This window comes from Amblyomma mixtum, chromosome 10 (genome assembly GCF_055824585.1).
Source record: "Amblyomma mixtum isolate Tamu chromosome 10, ASM5582458v1, whole genome shotgun sequence".
In the NCBI taxonomy this organism is placed as follows: domain Eukaryota; kingdom Metazoa; phylum Arthropoda; class Arachnida; order Ixodida; family Ixodidae; genus Amblyomma; species Amblyomma mixtum.
This window is the reverse complement of record NC_143021.1, coordinates 80,053,324-80,077,285: the sequence shown is the minus strand read 5'-3', so window position 1 is coordinate 80,077,285 and position 23,962 is coordinate 80,053,324. Positions and strand designations below refer to the sequence as shown.

General features: G+C 45.7%; 1 pseudogene; it reads left to right on the top strand.

Moving 5' to 3' along the window:
- The first annotated feature begins 18,909 nt into the window (after window positions 1-18,909).
- Window positions 18,910-20,284, top strand: LOC149326261 (DDB1- and CUL4-associated factor 12 homolog pseudogene; annotated as a pseudogene).
- The last annotated feature ends 3,678 nt before the right edge of the window (window positions 20,285-23,962 follow it).

Genomic DNA, 23,962 nt, shown 5'->3' with positions numbered 1-23,962 from the left:
GCTTCGCTTGACTGTGGCGCGCTCCTTTGAAGCGTTGCCTTTTAAATAACTTGGACCTATTCGTTTATTCTTTATTTCAGCGTACCCCTCCCCCCTTTTTTTTCTTTGTGAAAGATGGCGAGGGGGGGGGGGGGCTAAAATCTCCGATTTTTTTTTTTGCCGTGGTCATGCTCTTGACTGCGGGGTAAGCATCTAAAGGGTTCCTTAGAAGGCGGAGCTTGCATGGCCTATCAACGCCCAAAACATTGTCTGATGTATGCATAGTGACGGCTGATAGCAGAACGAAGCATGCAGAAATGAGAAATAGGGCTAGGAGACGAAAGTGATGAATTGATGCGGCATAAACCATGGCAAAAAAGTTTGTCGCATCAAAGATTGTGGCAGAAGAGAACAATGCAGCGCGGGTGTACAATCATCCGAAAAAAAAAGCAATCCGCAGCATAGAATCAAGAGGAACAAGCAACAGAAGCAGAAGGGGACTGGTGAGGTGAAATGTGGATCCAAATATTGCGTTGTGAGGCCCTTTTAGTAACATATCCAAGCTGAAATACAGCCAAATAGCAGCCAAATTTGATGTAACCGCCATCATTTGGGACTGGAGCACAAACGCCAATGAAAAATGCTGAGTATAGGAGAGTTCAACATAAATGTAGCCAAACATTAACTCCAACAGAACACTAGAATTGTGTGAGAGGTGTCAACTACATTGGCATGCTATATGTAGATGTGACAAACCTGAGTTTATTCGTCGTACATTAGCCACCACCTGTCATTTCTCACCATCCTAGGCGATGGCGTAAAAAACATCCGAGGAAATAAAGCTCTGTTTACTGACAACACTTGGTTGTTAAGTATGCAACAAATGCAGAGAAGTATGCATGCATTTCTGCTCTGACATCATCTGTGAGCAGCACGGATTACACTGATACCTTTTAAAGCCAATAGTATTTTTTATGGAAAATTCCTCTGCGTACCAGTGAGAATGACAAAAAGTAAAAACACTGAGCCCCCAGCATAACGGATCTCCTCAGGTCTCTCTCTTTGTCCAGCAGAACACCGGTTCAGACAAATCTTCTCATGTCAGTATGTGAAGCTCGCGTTATAGCACTGTGAGAGCTGGAGCCGTTCACTTGGTCAGCATGTTATCACGGCGAATGGCAGAGTTGTGGACAGTGGGCGCAATTACAGCTGCTGCCCTCTCACATCCACTCCCATTTCGTCAGCTGGAATAGTCTCAAATGCTCAATCTGGGTAAAGAACAAGCGGCGTGAAGATGCAGCAACAATTCAGCATTAATTGGGCCCACTGCATGCCATGACAAGATGCTAACCCACTAATTGTTGACCCAAAACAGTTGTGCATTGTGAGTAAACACGCTAGCATTGAATGAGTGCAATGTGCTTTTGTATGAGCGGCAAATGCAGTTCACTCGTCAAAGTTGCGATGCCTGTCCACAGTGCCGGGTAACTTGCTCTCTTTGTAATTTGAAGAACGGTGGTTTTGATATTAAAAATGGTTACACAATCTGAACAAGCATTTTGGCTAGTTTTATCGCACTGAGAGGAAATCGCAGAATAGTTCAACATATAGACAATTCCATAGATGAAGAACAGCAGTAAATAAGCTTATCTGTAAATTGGAAGCAAGGATACGTTGCACTCACACTAGAGACACACTTCAGTGCACTGCTCGCTAGCTGTGGCTAGGTTTAACCTGCTTTGCATCGAAGCCACAGCGGAGGCTCCTGTGGAACTTGCTGGTATACCTATTAAAGACGTCTAATGCTGTTACCCGTTCACTGTAAATAAAATGATCACCCATTAAAAGTAAGGTAGAGTTTGTTTCCATAATATATTCGGAGGCGAAGTGAATGAAGCATGGCAGGCGAGAGCCGCCAGCAGGCTTTAGTTAGGTTGGCTTCACCGCATGACAGCGATGTGACGTCGAAAATGACTAAAAGAGATCGAAGGCCACCCTCGAGCACAGTCCACATTCACCTCTTAAAACGGTTTCATAGCACCAGTGCTGAGTACAGATGCCCAAGGCTGCACAGTGGACCCGCCTCTGCAAGTGAAAAGGGGTCGAAGAGCCCCTCTGAGCACAACGCCATGTTACCGCTCATGTACCACTGGAAAGTGTACAGGTCATTTACAAGGTCATGAACACGAGTTCAAGGTGCCCATCTTCCCACTGCGATAATCATTCCCTAGCTTTGCACCCAACATAGTTTTTAAACCGCACTAGCCATCAGTGTAGATTGGAATTAGGCCATAAACCATCAAATTAATGATCACCAGAAGGCCATTGATCCAATATTTGCTTCTTGGGCCTGCCTTGAAGTAAAGGACAATTCAAGTATGCTCACCTGTTGAGATTTCAGTGCACATGCAAGAGGATCAGGCAGGCAGTTGAAATTGGAAAACATTTTTCCTTACCATAGCAGGGGTGTAGTTTTGGGACTTAAATGTCGAATTGTACAATCTCGACCTTGCGCTCTTTAAATCTTCTGCTGGACAAACCTGGAGAATGAGCCTTACACTCGTCGTTATCATCTTTACATCCCATGTGATCATATCGTGTAGCTAGGGGAAGGACTTCTTATTTTAAACCAATTTTAGTACGCCTAATTCAATTAACAAAATTTGGTTCTAACCGAAACAAACGGTGTCCAGCTAGCTGGCTAGTGAGTGGGAGAAAAAATGCCGTACTAAAGACAAGGTCGGGGTAGGACGGTGGTTCTGTGTGTATTAAGCCACACAGTCGTGCGTTTTGAGGTGTTGCTTTGCTACATTACGTGCCGCTCTATACTGGGAGGCTCAAACTCCTTGCCAAATCGTCGGCTGGTAGCGTAGAGCAGTTCACTGTTATTACACCCCAGGGCAGTTACCCGGGTAGGCTTCTTCACTGTGTGCAAGGACACTGATGCGAAACCATGCAAAAGCTTCCTGAAAATTGTGTTCTGCCTAGAGTTCTTCCTAGAGTGCAACAGTTTCGTTGTTACTGTCAGCATTCAAACTATGTGATGCCCCACCCTCTCGTTGAACCCAGTGCTGCAGCCAAACGATAACAAGACAACCCACCTTTGTTAGTCAACTTCCACTTGAGCTTGTACCTGACGGCTCCATCATTTAGCTTCCAATAGTTTATTAAATGGCAATAGCATTTTACTTGTAAGTCGAATTCTCAGGCTGACAAAAAGGCAAAATAAATTCCAAGTGACTTTTGACTGCACAGGATTACCACCCTGAAGAAACAAAAACAGACAAACACGTGCAGTAATTCATTAGCCAAAATGAATACTTGTTGTTTAAATAAACATTGAAAAAAAGTCTGCCAAATGCTCAAAAATTAAAAATTCGAACGTCCAACCTCTACATATAGCGCAGTCGTCTTTAGCTAGACGGACCTGTTCCTGCATTGTGAAAATGCTGGCACATTTTTATCTCTGCGTGCCAATGCTAGTGGAATGCTTTATGTCATCAGTCTTGCAGTAAAGTACTGCTGTCCCATTTGTGTTGTTTGTTAGGCACAGCAGTTAGTGCTAAAGCATGTCGTTTAGTTTCTTTTAACTTCTGAAGTCCTGGTTGTTCTAGTTTGACCCTGTGTTGCTGTGCTTGAATATGTTGGCCTAAGGCCCTTTCACTGCTTGACAGTGGCCAGTGGGGTTTTCGTACCGTTTCTTCACTCACATCCACTGCTGCCTGTAGTTTGTATTGAATATTTTTGTTACATAAAGCTTTCTGGCTGTCAGCATTTCTCCTGGGCACATCTTTGTAAAACCATGTGGATACTAAATGATTGACCCCTGCACTTTTTCTTTTTGTGTTTGTGTGTTTTCAAATTTTCTGGCACTCAAAGCTTCTGGCAAAGAGGAAAGACACGATTGTTGCCTCCTATAACCTTCGGATGGCTGTGACACGGCAAGAACCAGTGGCCGAGGGTCGGGAAATTTCTGTAACGTATGCATTTCTAACAAAGAATGTGTACAGGTGCCCACAAAAGTTTTCGGAACGCCGAAATCACGAAAAACGCCAATTTCCTCGCTGACTGCAATCCCAGCTAGGCACTGAGGTGTGGATTGTGCAGGTCACACTTTCAGTTCATGGCTTCACGCTTAGGCTACCCAGTAATTAGACTTTGTTGTAATTTTCATGTTCCGAAAACGTTTGTGGGCGCCAGTACAACTGTAGTGCTCTTATGGCCAGCTTTGACGCACCCTGTAGGCCCTGTGAGTACAGTTACAGGCTTTAGATTAAGGTTTAACGATTTTTGATAACCATTTCTCATATTGCAAAACTCAATGGTGGTACGTGCCATCTTTGTTTGTTTGTTTATTTATTAATTTAGGTACCTGCAGCACCCGTTGAGGGTATTTTTGTTGGGCGGATACAGTTGCAAAGCATACATCGTCATGCAGATGACACTGTAAAAAACAAAAAAAAAACAATAACAAATACAACGACTTCCAATACTGAGCAAACTGATAACAAAAGAATCATGAATCCAAGAAAGACGTAAAAAAGATAAGTTCAACAAAAGGTACGACAGAGCATTTTCAAAAGAAGAGTGCGGGGCTAAGACAACTTCTGGCAATTTATTCAAATCATGCACTGTTTTGGGAAAAAGGGAGTTTTTAAGGACATTTATACGGCACTGGTATTCTAGAACCTTTAAAGAATGATCTAAACGGGAGAATATATAGCTGGGAGCTTTCATGTATGGATCTTTAGACAAACCTGTTGCGCCTATAAAAATATTGTAAAATTGTATTGTATTGTAAATGCAAGGTATTTGCGTCTGTCTTGCAATAGAGGCCAGCACAAAATTTTTGCAGATCTGAGAGGAGCCTTTGACGAAATCATAGTTTGCGGACAGAAGCCTTGCGGCTCGTTTTTGAACTCGTTCTTTTGTTTCAGGGTCCCAAGTCGCACAACCATATTTATAATCTCACTTATTTTTCACAGCTGTTGTAGCGGAATCTCATGCAGCTGTGCAGCGTGCAATAAATAACTACATTTCTTTTTGTTTTCTTTTTTACAGAACACTGCATGAATGGTGCCCTGCAACAAAGGCAAGGCCTTTTGTTGAGTGTAGGTCCACGGCTCTGATTTGAACGTCTTGTCACTGGTGCTCAATTTCAAGCGCACTTGCGACAGCACAAGGACAGTCATCCCCACAACCTGCAGGGGTACATCTGCGAAAGAGTAGAGGTTTGCTTGACTGCAAATAAACAACGGGAGTGTGCTGCTGTATTTAATCACGCTTTCTTTTTTCCTTTATGTTTCCAGAGTCTAGTTTCGGACTGTGGTTAGTCTGCAGACTTTCCACCGATAGAAAATGTCCTCGTTTATCAAGGTCCTTTTCTGCACGACTGGGAATCCGGGGTTAGTGTTAACGTATCAATATTTCTTCAGAGAAACATGACAAATAAAATTTGGCTGTATTTAAACAAAATTTAATGAAATTTGGTGCACACACTTTATGGTTCTGATATCAGGATGAAGCTGTCACCTTACTCTCGTGCCCTCAACACATATGTTAAAAAATGGGCAGACTTTGTCATCATGTTGGCAGAGTATCAATTTCCTTATGAGAGAGTAAAATATTACAAGAATACAAACAAAATTGGACAGCTTTATTGCACTCCTAGTGTGTGAGGACCAATGTACAAGAGGAGGATTTGGGGGCTGACTTCTCGAAGCATGACGCTTTAGAAAATTGCCACCACGATATTGTTGTTATGCTTGGAGCACCAGCTGCAGTGTACATACAGAGCTTCTTTGCTGCAGTACCTCGAAACTGGCCATGTAAACTGTCGGGGACCAAGAAAAGGTGCTGATAGATGAGGTTGGATTTTATTTTGTATCAGTTTGGCCTCTTCATATTCTGCGCCTCTTTTTAAGGCGGCGACGTCTGCACAATGGCCGATTCCACATATATGGGCATTAACCCATTAAGGTTATTGCATCATACCCTTAAGGTGGAAATGTCCCCTGCAGTATTTATTCAGGTGAGCCAGCGGGTGGAGACCTTTTGTAATCTACTGCGTTGTACTCTTTAAAAAAAACTTAATTTCTTTACTTTTGGTTCTTTTCTTCCTTTGCTGTGTATTCAGTACATGGAAAAGGCATCTTACAGCATTTCAGTCATATCTAGTTGTGTGAAGAATTTTCCGATTCGTGCTCTTGGAAAACACATTATGTTCACCTGTCTTAAGTAACATATGTCTAGAGAATCACTGAAGTTTAGCAAAAATGTGTTTATTTTTGTTCCCAACATCGCTTTCTTGCCTGCGCTAGTATGCGCTCCCTCAGATTCCTGCTCCGGTTCTACCTCGTGAAGGACCCTTACCATGTGTTCAGGAAAGGAGGAGTAACTTCTCAGCCAAAGAAGCAAAGTGATATCGCACTCACTAAAACGAGACAGGTAGAGCATATCTGTCAAGACCATGGCATTGTTGAAAAAGCATGCTGATATACAAGGTGTTCCACCTGAGATGTATTGCAATTTTGAAAAATAGGCTCGTTCAGTTATAACTTCACACTGCCGGCAATGCTATAATAGATAAAGCGCTTTTCTAACATAAAAAGCTTATTTTACAAAATTGCAAAACATCTTAGGTGAAACTCCCGGTGCACAGCGCTAGCCTTGAAGTTGTGTGCCCAAGCCATGTAAATATTAATCAGCAGTATCAAAAAACATGAAAGCACACAAGGAAAAGTTTTGTTAAATGGAAGCTGAAAAGGGTTTATGAGAATTTGAGGTTATTCAAGAATTCATACCTCGGCTGCGGCGCGCATAAGCGACGGACCTAACAGCTCTGTATTCTGTGCAGCCCCTGGGATACGAGGTTCCACTGCGCAAGCGCGGCGCTGTCCACCGGATCTGGCAGTATCAGCGTCAAGCTTCAGCTGTGCCTGGATATCACTGATAGTCAGCGAGCACATCGACCAGACAACACCCTGCATTTTCATGAACAACAAGCGTCGAGTGGACACGTGAACACGACGGTGCCGGCTTCTTCTATAAAAGGACCCTGCCCAAATCATCGAGCTTCAGTTCGGCTGCGGTGCGCATAAGCGACGGACCTAACAGCTCTGTATTCTGTGCAGGTGAGAAAGTGTCATGTTTCTGATAACTCTGTAAACAAGTTACTGTTTGCGCACTGCTGCCGAACACAGCAACCATACTGCTACATTTTGTGCATTGCTTTTCTTGCTGACGTTTAGGTGTGCCATTAAGTCATTGTGCCGCGAAAACGTTCCGTCATGAGTAAGGAAGTGAAAGATCTCGCGAAATCTGTGGAAGATATGAAACGCGAGCTCAGAGCTGACTTTAGGGCATTAAAGGAAAGCGTCAAATATTGTAGCGACACCTGCGATGGAGTAAATGAACTCCGAAAAGAAATGAAAGAGCTGCGCAAAGAGCTTCAGGATTTGCACAAAGAGAATAAAGAACTAAGAGCAGAAAACCACCGACTGAGTGAGAAGCTGGAAGAACTGGAACAATACCAGAGGTCGAATAATCTAGAGATACGGGGTGTTCCAGAAAGCGGAGATGTATGTGACGTTGTTAAGAGAATCGGGACCTTACTGGACGAGCCTATTGCAGATTCAGACATAGACATTTGCCACCGAGTGCCTACGTTTAAACCTCATGAGAAGAACATTGTCGTGCGCTTTGTGCAACGAACAAAGAAGGACAAAATCCTGCAAAAAGCAAGGAAAAAGCAGCTCACCACAGAAGATTTGGAATACGCTGGAGACAGCAAACAAATATTCATAAATGAGCATTTAACCACCTTCAACAAGGAACTGCTTCGCGCTGCAATCGTTCAAAAGAAGAAAATGGGATGGAAGTTTGTGTGGACTCGTGGCGGAAGAATACTTGCAAGGAAGGACGAAGAAGCTGATGTGATACGCATCGCCAGCTTGTCCGATGTTGAAAAAATTTCAAACTGAATCAAGGCATAAAGAAAGACATCTGCAATGGCGCTATCCATGGATGAGGATACCGATGTACACTGCTGTTATTATGACACAGAAAATTTCAAATCAAAATTTCAAAATTTCAGGGGAAAATTCACAGCACTACATTTAAACACTAGAAGTATCAAAAACAAGATAGATGACTTCGAATTACTTCTTGGTTCACTCGGAATGAAATTTCATGCCTTAGCACTCACTGAAACCTGGCTGTCTGAAACAGATGTACCGCCCCACATAGATGGCTACAAATCTATGAGCTTAAGTAGAGAGGGGAAGAGAGGTGGGGGTGTTGCGCTCTATCTGTTGAACAGTTTTCATTTCCAAACTATGCATGAATTGACAAGGATGGATGACGACGTTGAAAGCCTTTTTGTCAGGGTCTCAAATTTTGCAATTGGCGTTTTGTACAGACCGCCAGCGAGTAATATATCAAAATTTTTAAATTTCCTAGATGATGCACTCGTTTTGCTTCAGTCTTCCACTTCGTCCATCCTAATCCTTGGTGATGTAAATATAAATACAATATCAACAACTGCAGAAGCACACGAATTTCAAAATGTCCTGAATCTTCATGCCTGTACTAATGCCATACGACTGCCCACTCGGATTGCTTGCGGCTCCGCTACCTCGATAGATGTTTGCATCACGAACACGTATTGCAGCCATGTCACTTCTGGAGTTATAATCAATGATATTAGTGATCACATGCCAATTTTTTGCCTCACTTCTTCACCAGTAGAAAGCGACTTACGTCTTAGAAAGTTTATGTCCCGTGTAATCAACCAGGAGGACCTTCAGAGATTTAGAGCACTTATCGACCTAGAATCGTGGGAAGATGTATATGAAGCAACCAACGCCAATCTGGCCTATAACGCCTTCTTGAAGAAGTTTTCTAGATGCTACAACGCGGCCTTCCCTGTGCAGGAGTATGAAGCAAGGAGCAAGAAAATAAAGAAGCCATGGATCACTCGTGAATTATATAAGAGGATAACGCAAAAGAACAAAAAGTACCACGAATTTATAAGATGCAAAGATACAAGCGTACTTGTGGAGTTCAAGAAGCTTAGAAATCAATTAAATTCCGATTTAAGAAAGGCCAAGAACACATATTTTGAAAATAGGTTCATGAATGTAAAAAATGATTCTAGGAAAGTATGGGACATCGTCAACGAAGTAATGGGTAGAAAGCGCCACCAACAAGACATAATAGACATTTACAAAGACGGCGTTCGAGTTCCCGTAACGGAAGTTGCTGAAGAAATGAACAGACATTTCATTACCATAGGCTCGAGTCAAGAGGCTCGTGATGAAATATGCAGTCTGGTATCAGAGCAGCAACTCGAATCTATTATGCTTGTACCAACGACACCTACTGAAATATATAACATAATTCAAAGTCGGTCGAATAGTGTCGCTGCTGGAGTCGATGGCATAAAAGTCCCACCCATAAAATATGTTGCAAATACACTTAGCCTGATACTGAGTGACATTATAAATAAGATGCTTCAGTCTGGAGAATTTCCCGAGGAACTAAAAATTGCTAAAGTAACTCCTGTGTATATGGGTGGCGGAGAAACCGATGTTAACAACTACAGACCTATTTCGGTTCTACCAGTGTTTTCAAAAATATTCGAACGTGCCATATATGTCAGGCTGTCGAGCTTCTTTGAAAAACATCATATATTTAGCAGTGCTCAGTATGGGTTTCAGAAGAATAAGTCTGCAGAACAGGCACTCATCAATAAAAAAGATAAAATAATTGAAAACATTGAAGACAAGCACCTGACACTTGGTCTGTTTCTAGACTTAAGGAAAGCTTTTGACACAGTACAGCACAATATACTGCTTAATAAATTACAAACATATGGAATAAGAGGAGTCCCACTGGCATTGATCAGAACATATCTTCACAGCCGGTATCAGTGTGTATCCGCTAACGAAATGTTATCTAGCAGATTGACAGTTCTGAATGGCGTTCCCCAGGGATCCATTTTAGGGCCGCTGCTATTCCTGGTGTACATTAATGATATAACAAAAATACCCAGTTCACCCGAATTAATAATGTACGCCGATGATACAAATGTGTTCTTCAAGGCCCAGTCAAATGAATCCCTGGAAGAAGCAGTTAACACTTACCTTTCTAATCTCTCTACATGGTTACGAATGAATCGGCTAGGACTAAATACTAGCAAAACTAAAATGAAGGCGCTAGACACCGCAGCGGACACGGGACATAGAAAGAAGACGACACAGGGCGGTACTTGCAAGATCCCCCTCAGTTGTGGGCGTGTTTATATTGGACAAACCGGTAGGTGCTTAAATGATCGCTTGAGAGAACATGCGCGTTCCTTGGGGGAGGCGGGGGGTTCGAATCTGCCTGTTCATTGCCGCTAGTGTCGGGGTTGTTGCCCTCAGTTCAGCCAGACCCAGATTGTTGGAAGAAGGAAGGGGCAGCTCGAGAGAGAGATTGTGGAGGCCATTGCCATCTTGCGCTCGCAACCGGATGAATGCGTTAGTTCGCCTTCGGTTTCCATCCTCCAAAAAGAACTGGGTTTCCTTGACAGGTAACAGGTTGGGTGGCTTCCTTTTAACGTTCTTTTTCTTCCTTTGTCTTGTGGTTTTTCTGCTTCCACATGCGGTCGACGGTTTTTAACACTTCTGATTTATGTAGATTGTGACTCGCATGATGAGCTTTGCATAACGTTTTAAAGTCTGATTTCTGTACATTGTGACGCGCATATCTTTCCTGTGCATTGTTGTCAGTTAGGTTTTGCTATCTGTTGCTTTTCATTCATCTTTTTTACCTGATTGTAGGATCACACGTGCCTCTGTCTTTATAAAGCCATGAAGTTTCAAATAAAATTTTAGTTGCAAGTCCGCTGCGGTGTCTAGCGCCTTCATGTCTCACCAACTGGCCTACACAGCTACCCTCCTAAGTTAGCAAAACTAAATATGTCGTTTTTAAGCCAATCAATAAAAAAGACTCCTATGCAATGAATATAAAGTTTGAAAACACGCTGATCAGCCAAGTAAGTGACCAAAAATTTCTGGGAGTCTGGTTCTCTGAGGATCTTTCATGGACGTGCCATATTCTTAAGCTCACCACTGATCTCTCCCGAGTAGTGGGTAGCATATGCAGAATACAGAGTCTATTACCAACGTGGCTGAAAATAAAATTGTATCACTCTTTATTCTACTCCAGGTTATGTTATGGCATCTTAACATGGGGCACAACGACATATTCTAACTACAACAGGTTATTGGTCCTACAAAAAAGAATGTTAAGAATGTGCGAAAACTTCCATGGAAACATCAGAAACTTACCCACACAACCACTTTTCACAAAATATTCTATGCTCCGGGCCGACCAGGTGTACTATTTCAAGTTACTTCTATGGATTCATAAATACAAACTCTATCCAACTTCCTCAGGTAATTCATCTCGCTATTCAATCCGAAACCCTACACTTAGACTACCAGCTATAAGAACAAACTATGGACGACAAACATTAAACTTTCAAACAATTAAGATGTTGAACAGAACCGATTTCAATGTAGATTTCTACAAAAGATTTCCTGTATTCAAAAAAGAGTGTAAAAATGTTTTGGTTTCAAGCGGTTTTTCTTTTGCTTTGTAAATACATTGTGTGTTTTTGCATGCGTATTATCAACTAGAAAGAAGGAAGTCAGATAGAAAAAAAATATTTTGTGCTTTCTCTGTTCCAAAGTTCATTATTTTAGCCTTGCTACTACCCTGTTTTTATGCATTTATTTACATTTCATTATCAGATGTGCAAATGTTTTGTTTGATTCACAAGTGCAGTGCCGCTTGCCGAAATGTATTAATATTTTTTTTTTGTGCTGAATTTGTATTGGGGGGCCGAGGCCCCGTCAGGCGTTGTTACGCCTTTAGCTTCGGCCCCCCCTTAGACACGTTCTAAGAAACAAATAAAGAAAAAAAAAAGCTGCTAGATAAAGCACCCACAGCATTTTTGCACTATCATTTTAAATGGTGACATAAAAATCCATTAAAACAGCGACGATGTTTAGGCTTCTCCTCACTACGTTGAAGGAGTGCGAGGAAACTCAGCAGTGACGTCATTGTTGCCGAAATTTCAGATGTCCGCTGCTTACGCCTGCATTCTGCGGTGCGTCGTCAGATGGCGCCAAACAATGCATCGTGAGCTTCAACCTCGATGGCGTCGGTTTTCTTCCATGTGCACCAGGACTCTCTACAAAATTCCTCCCAAAGTACCACGGAACCTACCGTGTCCTTGAGCGCACTTCTCCCGTCAATTACATCGTTGAGCCCCTGACGCCATCCCCGATCTCCGACAACGTTGGCGCGAGACCGTCCACGTTTCGCGTTTGAAGCCGTATTACGACCCTTGCGTTCTGTTGACCCCCTAAATCGCCAGGATGGAACTTTTTCCCCCGGGGCCAAATGTAAAGAGGAAGATGCTTAGCAGTCGGAGCAACCGAACCGATGCGCGGCGCGAGGCGAGAAGACGATCAGCAGCTGAAGCAGCAGAGCCGACGCCCGGCGCGAGGCAAGAGCACCAACTGTTCTGGGACCGGACCTGCCCTTGCCCACTCCAACCGGCCTCCACAACCGTTTCTTTGCTGGAAACGTAGTGCCATCATACGTGACGTCATTATTGGGGCCTCTGCCCATCGCTGTGCACTTCAGAGAAGCCTGAACGCCAACTACGACTTTATTCCGAGATTACGCCATCATTTCAAATGCTAGAAAGAAACGATTTCACAGGCTATACCTGCAGATTTCACACATTCGCCAACCTTAAACTCACCAAATTCTAAAACCGCTTCAGTTGCCCTTTAAGGTGGTATTTTTATAGAAATTACTCCCATAAATTGAAGGCTTCTACGCAAAGCTGTTTTGGTTGAAAATAGCGGTTCAGAATATTCACCCGCTTGTCCACGTTCTCTCTTCCTTGGTACTTGCGCCTAGTCTGTATGTGTTATCTGGGAGTAAATGACTACCACCTTGGCAACATGGTAACAGTTGCTAGTGTATATAACGTACCAACACATCGCGACCTTGTGAAACTGTCTGGCCTACCCAGCAGCATGGCGAGTTGCTAGAAACGAAGCCGACAGAAACGTTGACAGCATACATCTAACTCCTGTAGTACACATAATTCGTCTTGCTTTTAACAACACTTCTAAGAACACAAGCAACATATGTGCACGTGCTTGGGGGGGCCCTGTTATGAAAATGCAGGCAGGTTTTCATAGCGTGCAAGTATGAAAGTCTAGCCTGCCTCCATTGGTTTCAACTAGCCCAGAAATGTATCCTGCTATTAATACTGTTTTCTTCCACAACAGCAGCAAAAGGTAGTAGATGCCATCCACATGAGTCATGGAAGCAAAATGCCTCCGATCTTGGCATGCATTTTTTGACGAGATCAAAGGTGGCACATATAGCTTCACTGTCATGGAATGCACTACTAGAACACTGGACAAAGCGATTTCACCCAAGCAAAGGTTTGTACGCTATCATTTCAATCTACTAAATTTGCAACTGCTGACTGCTACTTAAAAGTGAAATCAGGTTACAATTTGAACTGGACACTTTAGCCGTTGTGGTGGCTCAGTGGTTATGGCGCTCGGCTGCTGACCCGAAAGACGCGGACTCAATCCCGGCCGCTGCGGTCGAATTTCGATGGAGGCAAAATTTTAGAGGCCCGTGTACTGTGCGATGTCAGTGCAGGTTAAAGAACCCCAGGTGGTCGAAATTTCCGGAGCCCTCCACTACGGTGTCCCTCATAGCCTGAGTCGCTTTGGGACGGTAAACCCAAATGAATCTAAAGTGTAAGAAGTGCCACGAGCACGACATGACCTTCCATAGGCTCTTTTGCTCAAAAAAGCACTGCTGTAAATTTGACGTAATTTCTTGTCTGCATTGTACCGCGTTCTACGCATGAGCCTTGACTATATGTGATATTAAAGTGCCCAGGGTATTAAGAATCAGTAGGTATTTTTTTGCTATGTTTTCATCAATTTGTTATGTTTCTTAATTTTTGCAAATGAGACACTGTGCACAGTGTGTGAAAAAATTTTCCCTCTTCAGCCGAGCAGCCACACCTCGTGCATATTGTACTTCTCAATGCAAAGCCCTGCCTTCTCATCTGCAAGCTTTCTGCAAATGCAACAGGCCCACAACAATTGTGCTGCATGTCACGCCCTGTACTTGGTGTATTGGGGTTTATTGGGTTTATTGAGGAACGCCGTAGTGAAGGGCTCCGGAAATTTGACCACCTTGAGGTTATCGTGAGGTTGAGTCCAGTCTTCCATTGGGAGCCTGTCGAGAGCTTCGCAGTCCATTAATTTGATACGACGAGTTTGATGCTGTGAACACTGATGGCAAGGAATTGTAATTGCGAACCTGTTTGTCATTGTGCACATGACAAAAAAAAAACACTCTTTGAGGGACCTCAGTACACTTTTCACCTCAAGCATGCTTAATAGATGTTACACTCGTAAGATGAACGTCCAGTCCCATTCAGCTTAAAGCACTGTTAACGAATGTTCGAAACCTTTTTTTTCATGTAGGACGACACTCATGACGATGTGTGGCACATATAAGAGCGTGAACAGATGCACATGTACTATAGGCTTGAGGTGAGAACACTTAGCTTGATTGAGTGCAGCGCTATTCAGTACGTTTTTAACATTTAACAAAACACAGAGTCCCCTATAACAGCTTTCTCCATGGTTAAGGGCCACCAAGCAAGCATGTATGGCCCTGTCAACTGCAGCTTTTGTCTACCATGGTCGGGCACTTCTACTATGGGAAAGACGGACAAACATGAGGTACCAGTTCTCCCGGAGGCTAAGGAGCGGAGTAAATGATGTGGTAGTCTTCAAAGTTCGATGAAAAAGCTACAGTGGCGCAGTCAGCAGAAAATGCATGCATCTGACAGCAACAGCAATCTGCGGCTTGCCACCAGCCGCAGTCCCGACGGGTCATAGCAGTGGGTGTAGATGGCCGGGTCGTACTCGGCGTTCCAGAAAACCTCAGGCAACAGTTCGTCCGAGTGGACCAAGCCCTTGTTGGCCTTGAGCATGCTGTGACGCGAACGGTCGGCGCCCTCCAGGTACTTGGAGGCGCGCAGGTCGAAGGACAGTATCACGCCAATGCCCGTCCCGATGGTCAGCAAATCGTCCATGAAGCTCAGCGAACGGATTCCACAGTCGGTGCACTTGGAAGGCACCTTGTGCGTCTGCTGCAGTGTCCGCGAGTCCAGGAACGTCACGTCCGACTTAGAGCCAACGGCGTAGACGCTCCGCTCGGGCTGCTGCGCCAGGCATACATTCTCCTAGCAATAGGGGATCTTGTAGGACGCCTTCCAGCGCAACGTGCACGCATCCCACTGGTGGATGCACGCTTTTAGCGACAGTGCGACGATCTCGCTGTGCTGACGGCTGAAGAGCAGGGCGCGCACCTTGTCGGCGTCCTTGCAGCCACGCACGGCCAGCGGTCGCATCTGCCCCGGCGTCAGCGCGGACTCCGGCCAGGAGAAGCCTCTAGCCTCCTGCACTCTCCACAGGGCGAGCGTGGCGTCCCGCGAGCCAGTCACGTAAAACCATCATCGTGCCGCGGCGGTGACCACCATTGACCTTCATTTGACCTTGATCGCATTAGGTTGGATTAGACTGGATTACATTAGATTGGATTGGATTGGATAGGAGTGGAGTGGATTGGATTGAAATGAAATGGTTTGGATTGGAATGGATTGGATTGCATTGGAAAGGATTGGATTGGATTGCATTGGAATGAATTGTATTGGGTTGGATTGGAATGGTTTGGATTGGATTAGATGGGATTAGATTGGATTGGACTGGACTGGATTGGATTGGAGTGGATTGATTTGGATTGGATTGGATTCGAATGGATGGGATTGGACTGGATTGGTTTGGATTGTATTGGATTGGTTTGAATTGTATAACCGATGCATAACCACAAGTCTAACCACAAGCACCACCACCAGCTACACTACCAGCTGTACCATGGTGTAGCTACGGATACTGCTTTCGCAATTACCGGGCTTAACCAGCTAAGCCACAGCGAATTTTTTTTCTTTGACGGCTGTTCCGCTCTTCGGTCTATACCTCTGGCGAGCCGCACGTGGCCTCCCTCCGCGCCCCGCCGCCGCGGTTTTTTGCGGTTCTCTCGTGGAAAGGCGCGATTCTGCGCGTCTGGTCTCTGTTCTGTTATATTTTTCGCGTTGTATGGTTTAATTTCTTTATATTTTTGTTTCTTTTCATATATGAATTTTTTATTTGTTTCATTCCACTCGTGAAACCCATGCGTTCACTAGATGTGCCTTTATTATGCTCAAGCCGTGAACCTTCGTGGCGGAATGGCAGCGACTACCCTGGAAGTGCCAAAAGCCCTGGTTCGATTCCCAGTCTCAATAAAGTTTTTAAGGTGAAGGCCTTTAATGTCTCATACTTTCGTTAGCAGCCGTGTCGGCAGATGTGTCCGCGTTCTGACGGGTGTCCAGCGCCGCCTGGCAGCGCTAAAATATGCTGTCGCGTTCCACTCCTAAAGGCAAAGCTTAAGCGTCATTAATTAGCAGTTAATCAGCATTTGATAATTAATAAGTAATTAGCACTAATTAGTAATTTTTCATTACTTTGTCATCCGTTATATGTGACGTCATCCGGGGGTGTCGTCACCAGTGTCACATAGCCACAGTGGTGCGGAAAGCGCTTTCGCCAGTCAAAGTGCCGCCTGAATTTTTTTTCTTCGCCGAACCTCGAACACACAAACATTCCTTGCTCACGACAGCATGAAGCATTAAAGGCTTTCGCCTTAATCAAGCGATTCAGCTCGCATTTTCTATCACAGCTGTTCTGCTCCTGGAGAGCTTCTAGGGCGGCCGGCTCGCCATTTTCGCGATGCCCTTCAAGCCATTTGTGTGGCCGGCGTGTTCCTCGCGCAAAGAAGGCGACTTCCGCACGTACTTAAAATGGCGTTAAAGGTCGATTCACACGACGGTCTGTTCGCTCGCGGCCCGCGCACTAGATGTTCATCGTCACCACATTGAGAGGCGCAGTGTCGGCCCGCGGCCTGGTCAGCGCGCCTCTCAATGTGCAGAATACGAACAGAATCGCTTTATTAAGGCGAAAGCCTTTAATGCCTCATACTGTCGTGAGCAAGTGTGTTCGAGTTTCGGCGAAGAAAAAAAAATTCAGGGCGCATCTCGACTGGCGAAAGCCCTTTCCGCACCACTGTGCCTATGTGACACTGCTGACGACACCACCAGATGACGTCACATATAACGGATGACAAAGTAATGAACAATTACTAATTAGTGCTAATTACTTATTAATGATCAAATGCTGATTAACTGCTAATTAATGACGCTTAAGCTTTGCCTTTAGGAGTGGAACGCGACAGCATATTTTAGCGCTGCCAGGCGGCGGTGGACACCTGTCAAAACGCGGACACATCTGCCGACACGGCTGCTAACGAAAGTATGAGACATTAAAGGCCTTCACCTTAAAAACTTTATTGAGACTGGGAATCGAACCAGGGCCTTTGGCACTTCAAGGGTCGCTGCCATTCCGCTACGAAGGTTCACGGTTTGAGCATAATAAAGGCACATCTAGTGAACGCACGGGTTCCACGAGTGAAATGAAACAAATAAAAAAATACAAATATGAAAAGAAACAAAAATATAAAGAAATTAAACCATTCAACGCGAGAAATATAAAAGAACAGAGACGAGACTTGCAGAATTGCGGCTTTCCACGAGAGAACCGCAAAAAACCGCGGCGGCGGGGCGCGGAGGGAGGCCACGTGCGGCTCGCCAGAAGAATAGACCGAAGAGCGGAACAGCGGTGAGAGAAAAAAAGAGGAGGAGGAGGGAAGCGGGGGTACTTATCCTTGCAGACTGCCTTTCAGTTTTAGTCTCTCTCCAAACTTTCGGCACCTCTCTATTGATGCGTTCCCTTGGGTTTTTTGTTCCGCGCACAGTAAGGGAGGTCCGCTTTGTCTGGGTACCTGGTCATTCGGGAATCTATTTGAACGAGGTGGCTGATTTATTGGGAAGGTCAGCTCTCACTGCCACTGTAATATATCCCGTACCGCACCTTATTATGTTGGAGACCTCCCGTTTCCAGCGATTCCAACATATATCAGCCATCTTGGGTGATCCGTTGCTGAATACCGTGGACTTTCAACATTTAAAGTTCCCATGGAATGTCCGTTCAGGTAAGACAAGGCGGTGTGAAGTGTCCATGACGCTTTCGGATGCAGAATCCCCCGCCTCAACTTGTACTTATGCAGATGCGGGTTCGCTACAACAAACCTTTGTAACACATCCAGAGAAGTTGAAACAATTGACCATTATCTCCTCTGTTGCCGGCGGTTCGCATTTCAGAAAAAACAGTATTTGGAAGTCCCTCTTTCGAGGTTAGGACTCCCATTGTCTCTACCCGTTCTGCTCTCGTTTGGTGCGAGCGCTACGGGATTCTCGTTAAGCACTATTTGCGGCTACCTTCATGATTACATCATTGCAACTGGTCGCTTACCCTGTTAAATCCATATAAAATTCCACCGAATGTCCAAAAAGCGTAATTTATTTTACTCCTGAAATATCTAATTTGTTTATTTATTGAAGATTTTTAACCATTCATACATATTTCCTAAAGTCAAACATTCTAATGTTTTTCTTAGCTTTTTTCCCCGCTTTTTTTTCCTCGGCATTCACCACCATCCGCGTGGTGGTGCGTGGGTATGTGCCATTTTCATATGGTGAAGAAGAAGAGGAGGAAGGGGGGCGCTGCGAGGGCTGTGCCTGCACGTAGACGCTAAGATCGTTTCCGCGCAGTTGTGTACGCTGGAAAAAAAACCGTCCAGGTGTCAGCGGCGGTGAAAGCAAAGGCGATGGCTCACGTAAGAAAACTGAACGTTAGCGGGTCCCGCTACGACGAAGACAGCACTGATGCAATCACTGTATCCTACAAGTTCGCTCGGTCTGGTGAGTCGACATCCAGTAGCGAACTAGTGACGCCATGGTTCTTCAGCGACCCGTTGCTCCTTGCGCATCTGCAACAGCTCAGCATCCGAGGCGACCTGCACTGCTCCAGAACAACGTCGCGCAATTTCGGCGACTACACGCAGTGTCGCGAGCTCGGACTTCAGTACCGACAACGTCTCGGCGTGGACGAGACTTACGGCACTCGACACCTTCTCCAGAATGGCCTGTTCCACGAGCGCGAGATTAGCGTGGGCCGCATCAACAAGATATTCTGCGCGGCCTGGCTCTCAGAGCGCCAGATAGTGTTCGGCACCAAGTGCAACAAGCTCATGGTCTCGACACGGATAACGGCGAGCTCTGCCAGATCCCGAGCCTGCAGAGCTCGCACGCGAGCCCGCCTTTTGAGAACCATTACGGGATCCACGCTCTGCAGATGAACCCGTCGCGAACTCTGCTCGCCACGGGGGCGCGCCACTCGAACGACACGGCCGTGTACAGGCTGCCGACGTTGGACCCCGTGTGTGTCGGTGAACGGGCTCACACGGACTGCATCTTCGACCTGGCATGGCTCGACGACGAGTTTTACGTCACTGGCTCGCGGGACGCCACGCTCGCCCTGTGGAGAGTGCAGGAGACTAGAGGCTTCTCCTGGCCCGAGTCCGCGCTGACGCCGGGGCAGATGCGACCGCTGGCCGTGCGTGGCTGCAAGGACGCCGACAAGGTGCGCGCCCTGCTCTTCAGCCGTCAACGCAGCGAGATCGTCGCACTGTCGCTAAAAGCGTCCATCCACCAGTGGGATGCGTGCCCGTTGCGCTGGAAGGCGTCCTACAAGATCCCCTATTGCCAGGAGAACGTATGCCTGGCGCAGCAGCCCGAGCGGAGCGTCTACGCCGTTGGCTGTAAGTCGGACGTGACGTTCCTGGACTCGCGGACACTGCAGCAGACGCACAAGGTGCCTTCCAAGTGCACCGACTGTGGAATCCGTTCGCTGAGCTTCATGGACGATTTGCTGACCATCGGAACGGGCATTGGCGTGATACTGTCCTTCGACCTGCGCGCCTCCAAGTACCTGGAGGGCGCCGACCGTTCGCGTTACAGCATGCTCAAGGCTAACAGGGGCTGGGTCCACTCGGATGAACTGTTGCCCGAGGGTTTCTGGAACGCCGAGTACGACCCGGCCATCTACACCCACTGCTATGACCGTCGGGACTGCGGCTCTTTGCGGCCGGCGGGCCACTGCCTCTTCTCCTCCAGGGCAACTATGCCGGTTTGTGGTACTGACGAGGGAGTAACCGTAGCCTTTCGCGAGAATGCCAAACCCTGGTTGCAAGCCGCAGGTTGCGGTTGCTGTCAGATGCATGCATTTTCTTCTGACTGCGCCACTGTACCTTTTTCATCGAACGTTGAAGACTACCACATCACTGACTGCGCTCCTTAGCCTCCGGGAGAACTGGTACCTCATGTTTGTCCGTCTTTCCCATAGTAGAAGTGCCCGACCATGGTAGACAAAAGCTGCAGTTGACAGGGCCATACATGCTTGCTTGGTGGCCCTTAACCATGGAGAAAGTTGTTATAGGGGACTCTGTGTTTTGTTAAATGTTAAAAACGTACTGAATAGCGCTGCACTCAATCAAGCTAAGTGTTCTCACCTCAAGCCTATAGTACATGTGCATCTGTTCACGCTCTTATATGTGCCACACATCGTCATGAGTGTCGTTCTACATGAAAAAAAAAGGTTTCGAATATTCGTTAAATGTGCTTTATGCTGAATGGGACTGGACGTTCATCTTAAGAGTGTAACATCTATTAAGCATGCTTGAGGTGAAAATTGTACTGAGGTCCCTCAAGGAGTGTTTTTTTTTTGTCATGTGCACAATGACAAACAGGTTGGCAATTGCAATGCCTTGCCATCAGTGTTCACAGCATCAAACTCGTCGTATCAAATTAATGGACTGCGAAGCTCTCGACAGGCTCCCAATGGAAAACTGGACTCAACCTCACGATAACCTCAAGGTGGTGGAAATTTCCGGAGCCCTTCACTACGGCGTCCATCAATAAACCCAATAAACCCCAATACACCAAGTACAGGGCGTGACATGCAGCACAATTGTTGTCGGCCTGTTGTATTTGCAGAAAGCTTGCAGATGAGAAGGCAGGGCTTTGCATTGAGAAGTACAATATGCAGCAGGTGTGGGTGTTCGGCTGAAGAGGAAAAATTTTTTTGGACAGACTGCGCACAGTGTGTCATTTGCAAAAATTAAGAAACATAACAAAGTGACAAAAACAGCAAAAAATACTGATTCTTAGTGCGCTGGGCACTTTAATATCACATATAATCAAGGCTCATGCGTACAACGCGGTATAATATAGTAAAGAAATTACGTCAACTTTACAGCAGTGCTTTTTTGAGCAAAAGAGCCTATAGAAGGCCATGTCGTCCTCGTGGCACTTCTTACACTTTAGATTCATTTGGGTTTACCGTCCCAAAGCGACTCAAGCTATGAGGGACACCGTAGTGGAGGGCTCCGGAAATTTCGACCACCTGGGGTTCTTTAACCTGCACTGACATCGGACAGTGCACGGGCCTCTAAAATTTTGCCTTCATCGAAATTCGACCACAGCGGCCGGGATTGAGTCCGCGTCTTTCGGGTCAGCAGCCGACCGCCATAACCACTGAGCCACCACAACGGCTAAAGTGTCCAGTTCAAATTGTAACCTGATTTCACTTTTAAGTAGCAGTCAGCAGTTGCATATTTAGTAGATTGAAATGATAGCGTACAAACCTTTGCTTGGGTGAAATCGCTTTGTCCAGTGTTCTAGTAGTGCATTCCATGACAGTGAAGCTATATGTGCCGCCTTTGATCTCGTCAAGAAATGCATGCCAAGATCGGAGACATTTTGCTTCCATGACTCATGTGGATGGCATCTACTACCTTTTGCTGCTGTTGTGGAAGAAAACAGTATTAATAGCAGGATACATTGCTGGGCTAGTTGAAACCAATAGAGGCAGGCTAGACTGTCATACTTGCACGCTATGAAAACCTGCCTGCATTTTCATAACAGGGCCCCCCAAGCACGTGCACACATGTTGCTTGTGTTCTTAGAAGTGTTGTTAAAAGCAAGACGAATTATGTGTACTACAGAAGCTAGATGTATGCTGTCAACGTTTCTGTCGGCTTCGTTTCTAGCAACTCGCCATGCTGCTGGGTCGGCCAGACTGTTTCACAAGGTCGCGATGTGTTGCTACGTTATATACACTAGCAACTGTTACCATGTTGCCAAGGTGGTAGTCATTTACTCCCCGATAACACATACAGACTAGGCACAACTACCAAGGAAGAGAGAAGGTGGACAAGCGGGCGAATATTCTGAACCGCTATTTTCAACCAAAACAGCTTTGCGTAGACGCCTTCAATTTATGGGAGTAACTTCCATAAAAAAAAATCTCTGCCTCTCCCGTAAACGAGAGTAGAGTAAGCATGAAATGTTTACGGGCCTAATGTCATCTCGGTGAACACCCGAACCGCACCGTACAGGAAGGGAGGAACGCCACCACCCGTTCAGCGCGATGCCTTGCCATTTGAACGCAAGGTTTTTTGAGGAAAGGAAATGGCGCAGTAATTCTCTGCCATCTCGGTGGACACCTGAACCGCACCGTAAAGGAAGGGAGGAACGCCACCACCCGTTCGGCGCGATGCCTTGCCCTTTGAACGCAGCGCTTCTCCCCCGGATCACGTATGACAACGAAGTGTAACGTGGCATTTATGGGCTTTTTGCACCGTTATTAGAAATCGGAAATTATAATTCCGTGCATTATCAAACCCACAGCTCCACTGATATCTTGATAAACATTGAGAAGGCACTGGCAGCAGTTATTTTTTGTCTCGTTTGGAGACCGACCGGCGCTTGCATGCCGGTCGCGTAGGAGGGCTTAGAGAGTCTCGTTAAATCTCGTTAAGTCTCGTACGGTGCCCGGATGTTCTCGTTTCAGAGCCCGGATGACTGGAATTCAGTGCCCGGATGAGTGGATTTCAGTGCCCGGATGAGTGGATTTCAGTGCCCGGATGACTGGAATTCAGTGCCCGGATGAGTGGAATTCAGTGCCCGGATGAGTGGATTTCAGTGCGCGGATGACTGGAATTCAGTGCCCGGATGAGTGGAATTCAGTGCCCGGATGAGTGGATTTCAGTGCCCGGATGATGGCTCTCGGTCTCGGCGTGACGTCACCACACTGCCGACAACGGGAGCTAAAAGCATTTCATGCTTAATACCACCTTAAAGGGCAACTGAAGCGGTTTTAGAATTTGATGAGTTTAAGGTTTCCGAATGTGTGAAATGTGCAGGTAAAGCCTGTGAAATCGTTTTGTTCTAGCATTTGAAATGATGGCGTAATCGCCGAATAAAGTCGTGTCGGCGTTCAGGCTTCTCTGAAGTGCACAGCGATGGGCAGAGGCCCCAATAATGTCGTCACGTATGATGGCACTACGTTTCCAGCAAAGAAACGGTTGTGGAGGCCGGTTGGAGTGGGCAAGGGCAGGTCCGGTCGCGTATTCGCCAACTGCAGCCTGTACAGCCACAAGGCTTGAAACCACGGTGAATTGATCACGGTGACTGAAGATTGTCACAACGGCTTACCTAAAAGGGATAATTATACCCTAAATAATGCTTAAAAGTCTATACCAACCTTTTGTTACTAACCATGTAATATTTAGTTTAAATTCAAAACTGATATTCCAGCGCTGTGAATAATCGGTGTAAAAGTATGCAGAAATTTTTTTTTAATCTTAAACCGCGGTATATGCCACTAAGCATCACGATATGCGACCTAAAAGGGAATCCTAAAAGGGAATGAATGTTAAAAAATTTAATTAAAAAAAACAATAAAATTACAGTACAGAGAGCGGAGTCGAACGGCCGACGTTCCATACGCAACACGTGCCTCTAATCCACTGCGCCATA